The sequence below is a fragment of the Populus euphratica genome, unplaced genomic scaffold (assembly GCF_000495115.2).
Source record: "Populus euphratica unplaced genomic scaffold, PopEup_1.0 scaffold111.1, whole genome shotgun sequence".
Lineage (NCBI taxonomy): Eukaryota > Viridiplantae > Streptophyta > Magnoliopsida > Malpighiales > Salicaceae > Populus > Populus euphratica.
In genome coordinates, this window is record NW_011499877.1 from 860,981 (window position 1) to 870,311 (window position 9,331).

General features: G+C 25.0%; 1 long non-coding RNA gene across 1 annotated transcript in view; it reads left to right on the forward strand.

Moving 5' to 3' along the window:
- LOC105128579 (uncharacterized) overlaps positions 1 to 8,103 on the forward strand; it is a 13,959-nt gene extending 5,856 nt beyond the window's left edge. Inside the window, exon 3 of the long non-coding RNA XR_842889.1 lies at positions 8,011 to 8,103. This is a non-coding gene — a long non-coding RNA (uncharacterized LOC105128579). The remainder of the gene's footprint in view (positions 1 to 8,010) is intronic.
- The last annotated feature ends 1,228 nt before the right edge of the window (positions 8,104 to 9,331 follow it).

The following is a 9,331-nucleotide window of genomic DNA, read 5'->3' on the forward strand; positions in this document are numbered from 1 at the left end:
TGTACTATTGTCGTTTATAATTTGTACAATTAACCTCTCTGTGGTTCGACCCCGGTCTTGTCGGGTTATTTATTACTTCGACACTCCTGCACTTGGTAGAAGACATCAATCTTTTAGTTGTGTCACTTTGCATCTTTCCCAAGCTTTTATTTCATTTTGACCAACTAATTTTGTTGGTTTGTCATTTTATCTATATAATTTTTTTAAAAAAAAACTTAATGTACTTTAAGTTAATTTTTTACTTATACATACATTTTTCTCATTCTCATGTACTTTATGCCTAATATGACCCTTTTAATTATGTCTTTCATCTTTAATATTTCATAAACTCATTTATAGTAATTTTGATATTTTCTTCTAACTTAAATGTTTCTTGTGTCCATATGTGGCAAGTCTCATTATTATTTTTCCAACTCAAATATTTTTTATGCTTATTTATGGAATAATTCATTATTTTGCCAATACAATTATTTTTATATTCATTTATGGAACATTACAATATCTTTTCATCTTAGTATTTTTCTTGTGCCCATTTATAACATATTCAATTATTTTTCTATCTCAATATCTTCCTTGTTTTTATTTATAACATATTCAAATATTTTTTTCATATCATATTTTTCTTGTGTCTATTTATGGCATATTCAAATACCATATAATAAATTCACCTATTATGGACAATTTATATATCACAAGTTAAATTTCATCATTTTAATCCATTCAAATATCACATATTAAAATTCATCATTGTAGTCCATTCAATTTTCTGTATTATAATTTTCACCATTGTATTCCATTTAATTACCATATATTTAAAACACAATTATATACCCTGTAGGCATAGTTTACATAATTTTACTATCTTGTCCTATAAGCATAATTTATTTGTATTAATTCTCTTCTTTATAGACATTATTTTTACAAAATTATTTGAGACTTTATCCAAGTGGTCGAGTATGATATTTATCACTTACATTAGTCTTTGTCTAAATAGCAAACTATATCTGTATCATATTTTACATCCAAAAATCTGAATATGATACCATCAAATCTTATTAGTTTATGTTCAAACAACAGACCATATATGTACCCATAGTTTACACCCAAATGTTCAATTATGATACCATCAAATCTCATTAGTCTTCATCTAAATGGCATACTATATTTGTATCCATAATTTATGTCCAAATATTTGACTACAATACTATTAAATCTCATTAGTTTCTTTCTAGATGGTAAACTTTCTCACACGTTATAGCTTCAGTCCAAATGGTCAGCTTTGTCACACATTACAGGGTCTACCATTGTGGTTAATTCAAAACACACGACAATTATCGTCATTGCGGTCATTCACAAAAATAATATTCATTACGATTGTTCACAAACTCAATACTTATTACTATTGTTACAGTTGATTACCAATCACATGTAGTATCATTGCTTTTGCGATCGATTACAAAACACATATATTTTCTTTTTCTAATTTCATGCAACACAATTAAATATACATTAAAAATCTAACAACTATACAAGCATTTTAAATAATTAAAAAGAGCAAGAAAGGGTAATCTCTTATGTGAAGCTCCTACTATCCAAGCTTGTAGAAGTTGGGTCCACCTTAATCTTTTCTCCTACAACTCCCAAACAATAATAATTAATACTCATATCACTAACGAAATTCAATCGTAGAAACCTCTATACATCTCAAAATTTCAATTAATACTCTTTAACAATTTTCTTTTAAAAAATAAACTCAATCACTCAAACCTTATACCATTAAACTCTCCAATCATTTGTAAATAATTTGATGTATTCATAATTTCTCCCCATTTTATATTTTCATACCAATGAACACATTAAACCAACAAGCTTATGAAATTCCAAGCTTTCCATCATTCAAATACATGAACATTATAAGTAAATTTTTAATAGATAACATTAAGACTTCCAAAACTAATATTCAACATTCCTAGCAACAATATTTCATAATTTTATCAAATTTCCATGACCCTAAAATCTCCATTGTGGCTAGCCATAATAGAGAATAAATTCCCATAATTTATTTGCAATTCTTCTTCAAGTCCCTCATCATAATGTAATCTAAATCATAATCGACCAATAATTTCACCACTTCACTTTCTAATCACTATTTACACATAAAACCTAGGTTTATAGAAAATTTATAAGAAAAATACAATTAATGTAAAAGGAATATCTTGCCACAATCAATCAATCATAATTTAATATGCCATTTGCACTAAATCCCAAGAATTTTTTATTTCCCTTTAAATTTCACATTTTCTCACTCTAAACAACAAACTTCCAATTCCTTGCTATTCTAAACTTCCTAGTTTGGATTGTTTCTCCCTTTAAAACTTACTTACAATACTCATCCAAGCCTTCTCTTTGAAAGAACAAGTAAGATTTATGGTGAATATAATAGAAATTTGAACTTTTGTTTTTCATCTTTAATGGTTGATGACTTTTCTTATAAAAAGGAAAGGATGAACTTATATCCATATTTAAAAAATTGCTATTGAAAATAATTCAAAAGCTTTTCATGTATTTTCTTATCCGACCATCACCACTATGATGAGGCTTTTCCAAACTCTAATTGATTTAAAATTTTAACCCAAGATAAATCAATATGTCAAGATACTCCACATTAAATTTTAGTATGATCCAAAATCCAAATTTACATTGTATTTTATTTACTTAAATCATCAATATTTTTAAATTAATTCATTAATAACTCTTATTCATAATCATAATAAGATTTTTCTAATAGTTTTCACTATTTTTTTTTTATCAAAATAGAGCAATTATAATAAGACTTATACCATTAATCAATGTTTTATGTGTAAACACCATACATAAATTTATTATTATTCCACTATATTATTGTTTTTGTTTTCCAACTATTTTCACCCTAAATTATAAAATTTTTCCTTTAAATAGTTATTTCAGCAAATCAGGAAGTTTATGCAATTTATCACTTATAAATTTTTCATGTACTGATTTTATTACTTTATTAAACCTAAAATTTAAATTAGTTGTCTGAGGATGTTCATCCTAAATCATAAAATATTATTTCTTATAGTCATGATTGTATCACATTTTTTTAAGTGAATGATTTTCTTCGCTTCTTTAAATAGAAATATATTTTTAAAGAATATAACTTTCATTGATTCCTTTATCATATTAGGATGAATATTCTCAATACTTGACTTATATATGAGAAATCAATACATACTATTACTATAAACATTTCTAACATATACATGATTCATAATTATAGGTCTTATCTTGATTTTTTTAGGATCAGATACTGCTACCTTTGCACCATTGAACTTTAAGGTATTTGTAGGAAAGTTTTCTTCCTTTCTATAATTTATATGGTATCTTTTCTAAATTTTTATGGGGTATGATTAGCATTTAAAAGTGTATTTTTATCAAAGTTTTATATCATCATTTTGCATTTGAAGTATCAATGACTCTTTAACTAGAACATGTTTTATAATAATAAGTTTGATAATATAAGATACCTTTAATTTATGGTAAATGTTTATTTTAAATGTCAGCCTATCACATAAATCAAAGGATTGATTGATAAGTTTAACTACTAAAATTGAGAAGATAAATAGATGACAAAACTTAGAAAAAAGATACTACTTGAATTCAAATTGGAACACCATTTGGTTATTAAATCATAATTGGAGTTGCAGAACTTCATTTAGATCTGATTTATATGGATAGAAAGCTAAGATATAGTCCTAAAACTTTCACGAAGAGTCCAGGATTTAAAAGGATAATTTTCAAGTTCAAATTATAATAACAAAAGAAAAGTTGGAATCTGTCCTGCGGCCCAGACAATATTCACTGTTCAGCCCATATCTTGAGCTTTAGATGACCAAATAACCTTATTTTTATTTTGTTAGAAAGCTGATATAATTTCTCAGAACTTTTATGAGGACTATCTATTCAAATTATATTATTAATAATAACCTTTTTGGCAGAGAAGAAGATAAGGATTGTTATCAAGTCAAGAGATGGCCATCCACTCAATAATTAGTCATCAAATTAATAATTATGAATTTTGGCCTATAAAAGAAGGTATTTTTCATGTATTTAGGCATCTTGATTTTCAGATCAAGATCATTTCTTTACTTGCTTTTTTTCTTTGTAGTTTTAATATTCTAGTTTTATTTCATGTTATGGTTTCATTAATATCTTATTTATGTCTTTTATTTCCTTTACTATACTTACATAATTATGTTCTCATCGTGTTTCTTTATACTTTTATTTTTCATAATATTTAGCTAAGTTTAATATCTTAAAGTGAAAAGGTTTCACTAATGGTGTTAGGATATGTATAATATAAACTCAATATGGACTTCAATGCTTACGTCCAAGAAAGTTTGCTATTAACATGTCTTATCATTTTTATCTTGTTAATTAGTAATACCTTACTTATTAAATGGTTAATCAAGATTTGTGTTGTATAACACTTGGTATAATAAATACTTGATCCTTTATAGGTAATTGTATGGTATAACCAATACTTGTGTTATAAAAGAAATTTGATTTGTTGTTAACATAAGTTAACATCATGAATTCTTGACAATATTTAAAAATATTAATGTTGTTTAAATAAGATAACTAATTTGATCATGTTAATAAATTATAATGAGCTATTAATGATAAACCATCTTATTAGAACCTTCTTTGTATGTGGTTTCCAATTAAGTAATAAAACGTGTTTATATTATACTTATTTGAAATACCATTAGTGGATCCTCTAACCTTGACATTTGTTTTCATCATTTTTTAATCCTCATATTAATCTCACATCTGAAAATTCTCTTTAACTCATTATTATTATTATTATTATTATATAGTTAACTTCCTTATGATTCGATCCTAGTTTTGTCGAGTTATTTATGACTTAGACACTCTTACACTTGGAAGAAGACATCAATCTTTTGGTCATGTCAGGGTAATTTATTAAATACATAACTAGCAGTTAGAATTGTCTTAGCCCACAAGTTCTGAGGTGCTCATAAACTTATTAACATGACATTCATTATTTTTTTAATGTTCAATCCCTGTTCCGCAATGTTATTTTTTTTATGTGAATAAGAAGTAGTAGTTTAATGGATAATACCATTTTATGAACATAATTCACCAAATAATATTTTATATTCTCCACCTTTCTTATTATATTAATTTTCAACTACATTCTTGTAATGTTTAATCATCTACAAAAATAATGTAATACTTTTTTATGCTTCTAATGTGCACAAATTTTAAATCATTGATGTATGAATGAAATAAATCCAAAGGTTAACTATGTTTTTAATTGTTTTAAAGAAATTTTTATGAATTTAGATTCTACCCAAATCTCACATTTATGATTTTTATTAAAAACTATACTTAGTAATAATTTGAGGTTAGTTAACCTTCATATAGAATTATAATTCATATGATCTAATATGTCAACTACACATCACAAGACTTAAGCAAATAAAAAGAAGATGCATTATTCTTTTTATATAATTCACATGACCTTCCCCGCACCTTGTAACTTAAAGGTTGGTGAGTTTCTCATATATAGGTTTTTAACCTTCGACTTATTTGTTAGTGGAAAACATTATCTTCTCGGCTTATACATATCTTATGACATCAATGTCAATCCACGATTACTTATGATTATTTATCATGTAGACTTTGAAAATAATAATAGATAAGTTCATTTATAGAAGTTTATTTATGAGGTAATCAACATTGATGACATTGGTTTGAGTAATCCTTTTTTAAATCCCTTACTGACATTTATTTATGTAATCATTGGCCAAATGCTCATTCTTATTGTAAATAAAGTATTTTCCATTAAAAATCTTGGCAATTTATTAGTCTTTTATAACAAGCATTTTCTTTTTATTTTAATTGTAGGACTTTGCAACTTATACCACAATATTTTCTTTAAAGGAATTAGAAGAGTTGACTTTTTTTGACAACTTGTATCCCCTCTTATCCTTAACCTTAAAATAAGGTCTTCAACTCTTATTTCCTTACGCTTATGCTTAAAGTAGTTCTTGAATTCTTTCCAAGATGATGGCAATTTTTCAATGATTGCAATCATTTAAAGGAATCGTTTAAAGATATGTCGTCATCATGTATATCATGCAAGATGAGTTGAAACTCTTTAACTTGGCTTATCATTCTCTTTGAATCAACATCTTGAAATCCAAAAAAATTAACTATGAATTTCTTTATTCTAGCATCTTTAACCTTGTAATTTTTGTTCAAAGTTTTTCATGGTGTCCTTGCATTTTTTATTGAACTATAGACATTATAAAGTGTATTGTCCAATCCATTCAAGATGTAGTTCTTATACACAAAATCAATATAATTCCAGGCATTCATAGCTACAACTGTAGTGGGATGAAAATCATCATCTAATAGCTTTGATGCTTTTTCAGTCAAGAATTGCTAAGTTCAAGGTGATCAGATAGAACACCTTTTGTTGTCACCTCTCGAAGTTCAACCTGTTTAACTTTATAGGTTTCTTATTATGCACCACCAAAGATGGTGGTCATGGAATCCTACTATTGAAATAATACTAGCCAAAGCAACATTGATTGGGGTAATCAAATTTTGAGTAGAAGATATGATTAAATCTATATAAAAAAAGGTTAAATATTTATGAATAAATTTAGGCTCTTCATATGTAAAAAAATAATAACAAAATAATATGTTTGTAAAGCAACTAAATAAACAAAATGTACTAGTTAAGCAAGGTAAAATATAAACATTATATAAAGCTTAGAAAGGTAAATTCAAGGCATGTACTAAATCCTTATAAATTCATTTAAAGATTTTAAACAAGTTGCATGAGCATATCAACAAGTTTGCAAAACATGTATAAACTATATATATTAATAAGATTTCTTTGGTAACATATTAAGCAAAAATCATAAAATATGCTTACCTAAATTCTTACTATTAATATCATCAAAGTAATCAACCAAAACTACATATAAATGCACACTATATATGATTCATCAATGTCATTAAATTACTATGTATAATAGTAAAACTAAACAATATGACAAACCATTTAAACAATTCATATTTAATCTTAAAGTTATTTTTCTCTCCATCCCTTTTTCCATCTTGATTTGAACATCAAATTTTAAATCAATCTTACTAAACATACAAGATTTATTAAAAATATCAAGTCTAAGGATAAGATATCCATGCTTTATCATATTATTATTGACTGCATCATTTATTAATGGCAAACCACTATAAATATCATTAGAAAATATATAACAAAATCTTGAAAACAAGTTAGAACCTTTATTAAAAAGCTTTAACAAACTATCATAGGCATGAAATTTTAACAAATATATATATATATATATATATATATATATATATATATCTGAAGATTTTGAAAAAATTTCAGCTTGATTAAATAGTTGGATAAAAAATTATGTTTGTTGGTGTAAAGTTACACAATAAGACAAATTAAGCTCAAATCCGAACTTAATTGTCCTATATCATCTTCTTGTCACAAAGATATAACAACACTGGAAATAAAAGAATCAATATTATTACTGTTAAAATATATCTTCTTATATATAAATAAAATCATAGATATATATATAAAAAATAAGCACTCCTGATCTCATTTTTTTATTTGTATAGAAACTTAAGTGTTTACCTATATTTTCTACACTATTTTTTTCTCATCCTTATTTCCTTCTCTCTACTCTTGGCTTCAATTGACTTTTTTTCTTTATTAACTGAATCAGAGTCTTTTTTGTCCTCTCTTACTATTTCCTTAAGAATCACATTATTTTTACTCTTTAAACTCACAACCTTATATTGTTTATTCTCACAATAAAACTCACTCCTCTCTTATTTCACATAATTTATTACATTTTTCACTTTAATAATATTGTTATGCCTAGTAGCGTAGCCAAAAAAAATTAAATAAGGAAGCAAATTACTAACAAATGCTTGATATTATATATTATATAGATATGTGTTATATATAAAGAAATCAATTTGAAATGCATTTACTAACTCATGTCAAGTAAAATTAATTTAAGAATATTTTTAAAATGAAAAAAACTTACATTATAATTATTGTTTTCGAGTTTTTATATTTTGAAACTGCTTCATAATAACTTTATTATTAATTTTATTAAAAATATTCTTTCTTAATATATACAATTAAACTTTCATTCATCTATTTCTAAATCTTTCAGGGAGTAGTGAAATTATTGGCAATAATTCTTTGTTGACTTATTGTTTTATACAAGTGGATTAAATATGAATATTAATATATATTTTTTAATTTTTTTATTATGTCCCTAATTTTTTGAGTTGTTCAGTTCCTCATTTTTAATCATTAGCAAGTTGATTATCATTATTTTCATGTGAAATTCATAATAAAATACATATTAATTCATCAAAACTCATTTCAATTCATATTCATATGCATATAATATTATCCATCCACATATTAATTTAACAAATTCATAAATTATCATAAACTCTAACATTTTTAATAACTAATTATTAAGGAATAAAACTAAAATTAGACAATGGAATAAATAGAAAAAATAAAGAAAACTCAGCTAAAATATAAAGCATAAAGTATAAAAGGCTACTTACTTAACTAATTAATAGTTTAGGACTTGATGAGAAATTTTATAAAAGGAAGAGAGGCAAGGACAATAATTATAAAAAAACTCGGATTAAATAGAAGTTAATAAAGAAAATTAAACATGTTAAGTTAATACATTAAAATTTTAATATAAAAAATATCTTTAAAAAAAAATTAAAGGGGCAATTACCCCCTTAATCCCCATTGTGGCTCCGCCACTGGTTATGCATTTTACCACTCTATTCTCATACTTTGATTCTTAAAAGTAATCTAGTAATTTATCAAACAATTAACCAAACTATATAGTGATTTATTTTATGTTTAAAGATTCAAGAATCAACAATTATTCAAACTGCTCAAATAAAACTTGAGAAAAAACTTACGAGTAGCAATATAAATTTATGTGAATATAACAATGAAAATCGAGACATAAAATAAAAGCAAGAATTATTATTAAGAGACAACGAAAAGTATGAAATTCAAGAAAATAAAGAAAATGTCTTAAGAAATCAAGAAACTAAAGAAATTGATGCAAGATAATTCTATTCTACCTAAATAAAAAATTAATCAAGATCACCAAGAGTTTCCAATATAAGTTTGAACTAAACCTTAGTTCATATAAGATCTAAAATTTTCAAATTGTTTCTCCAT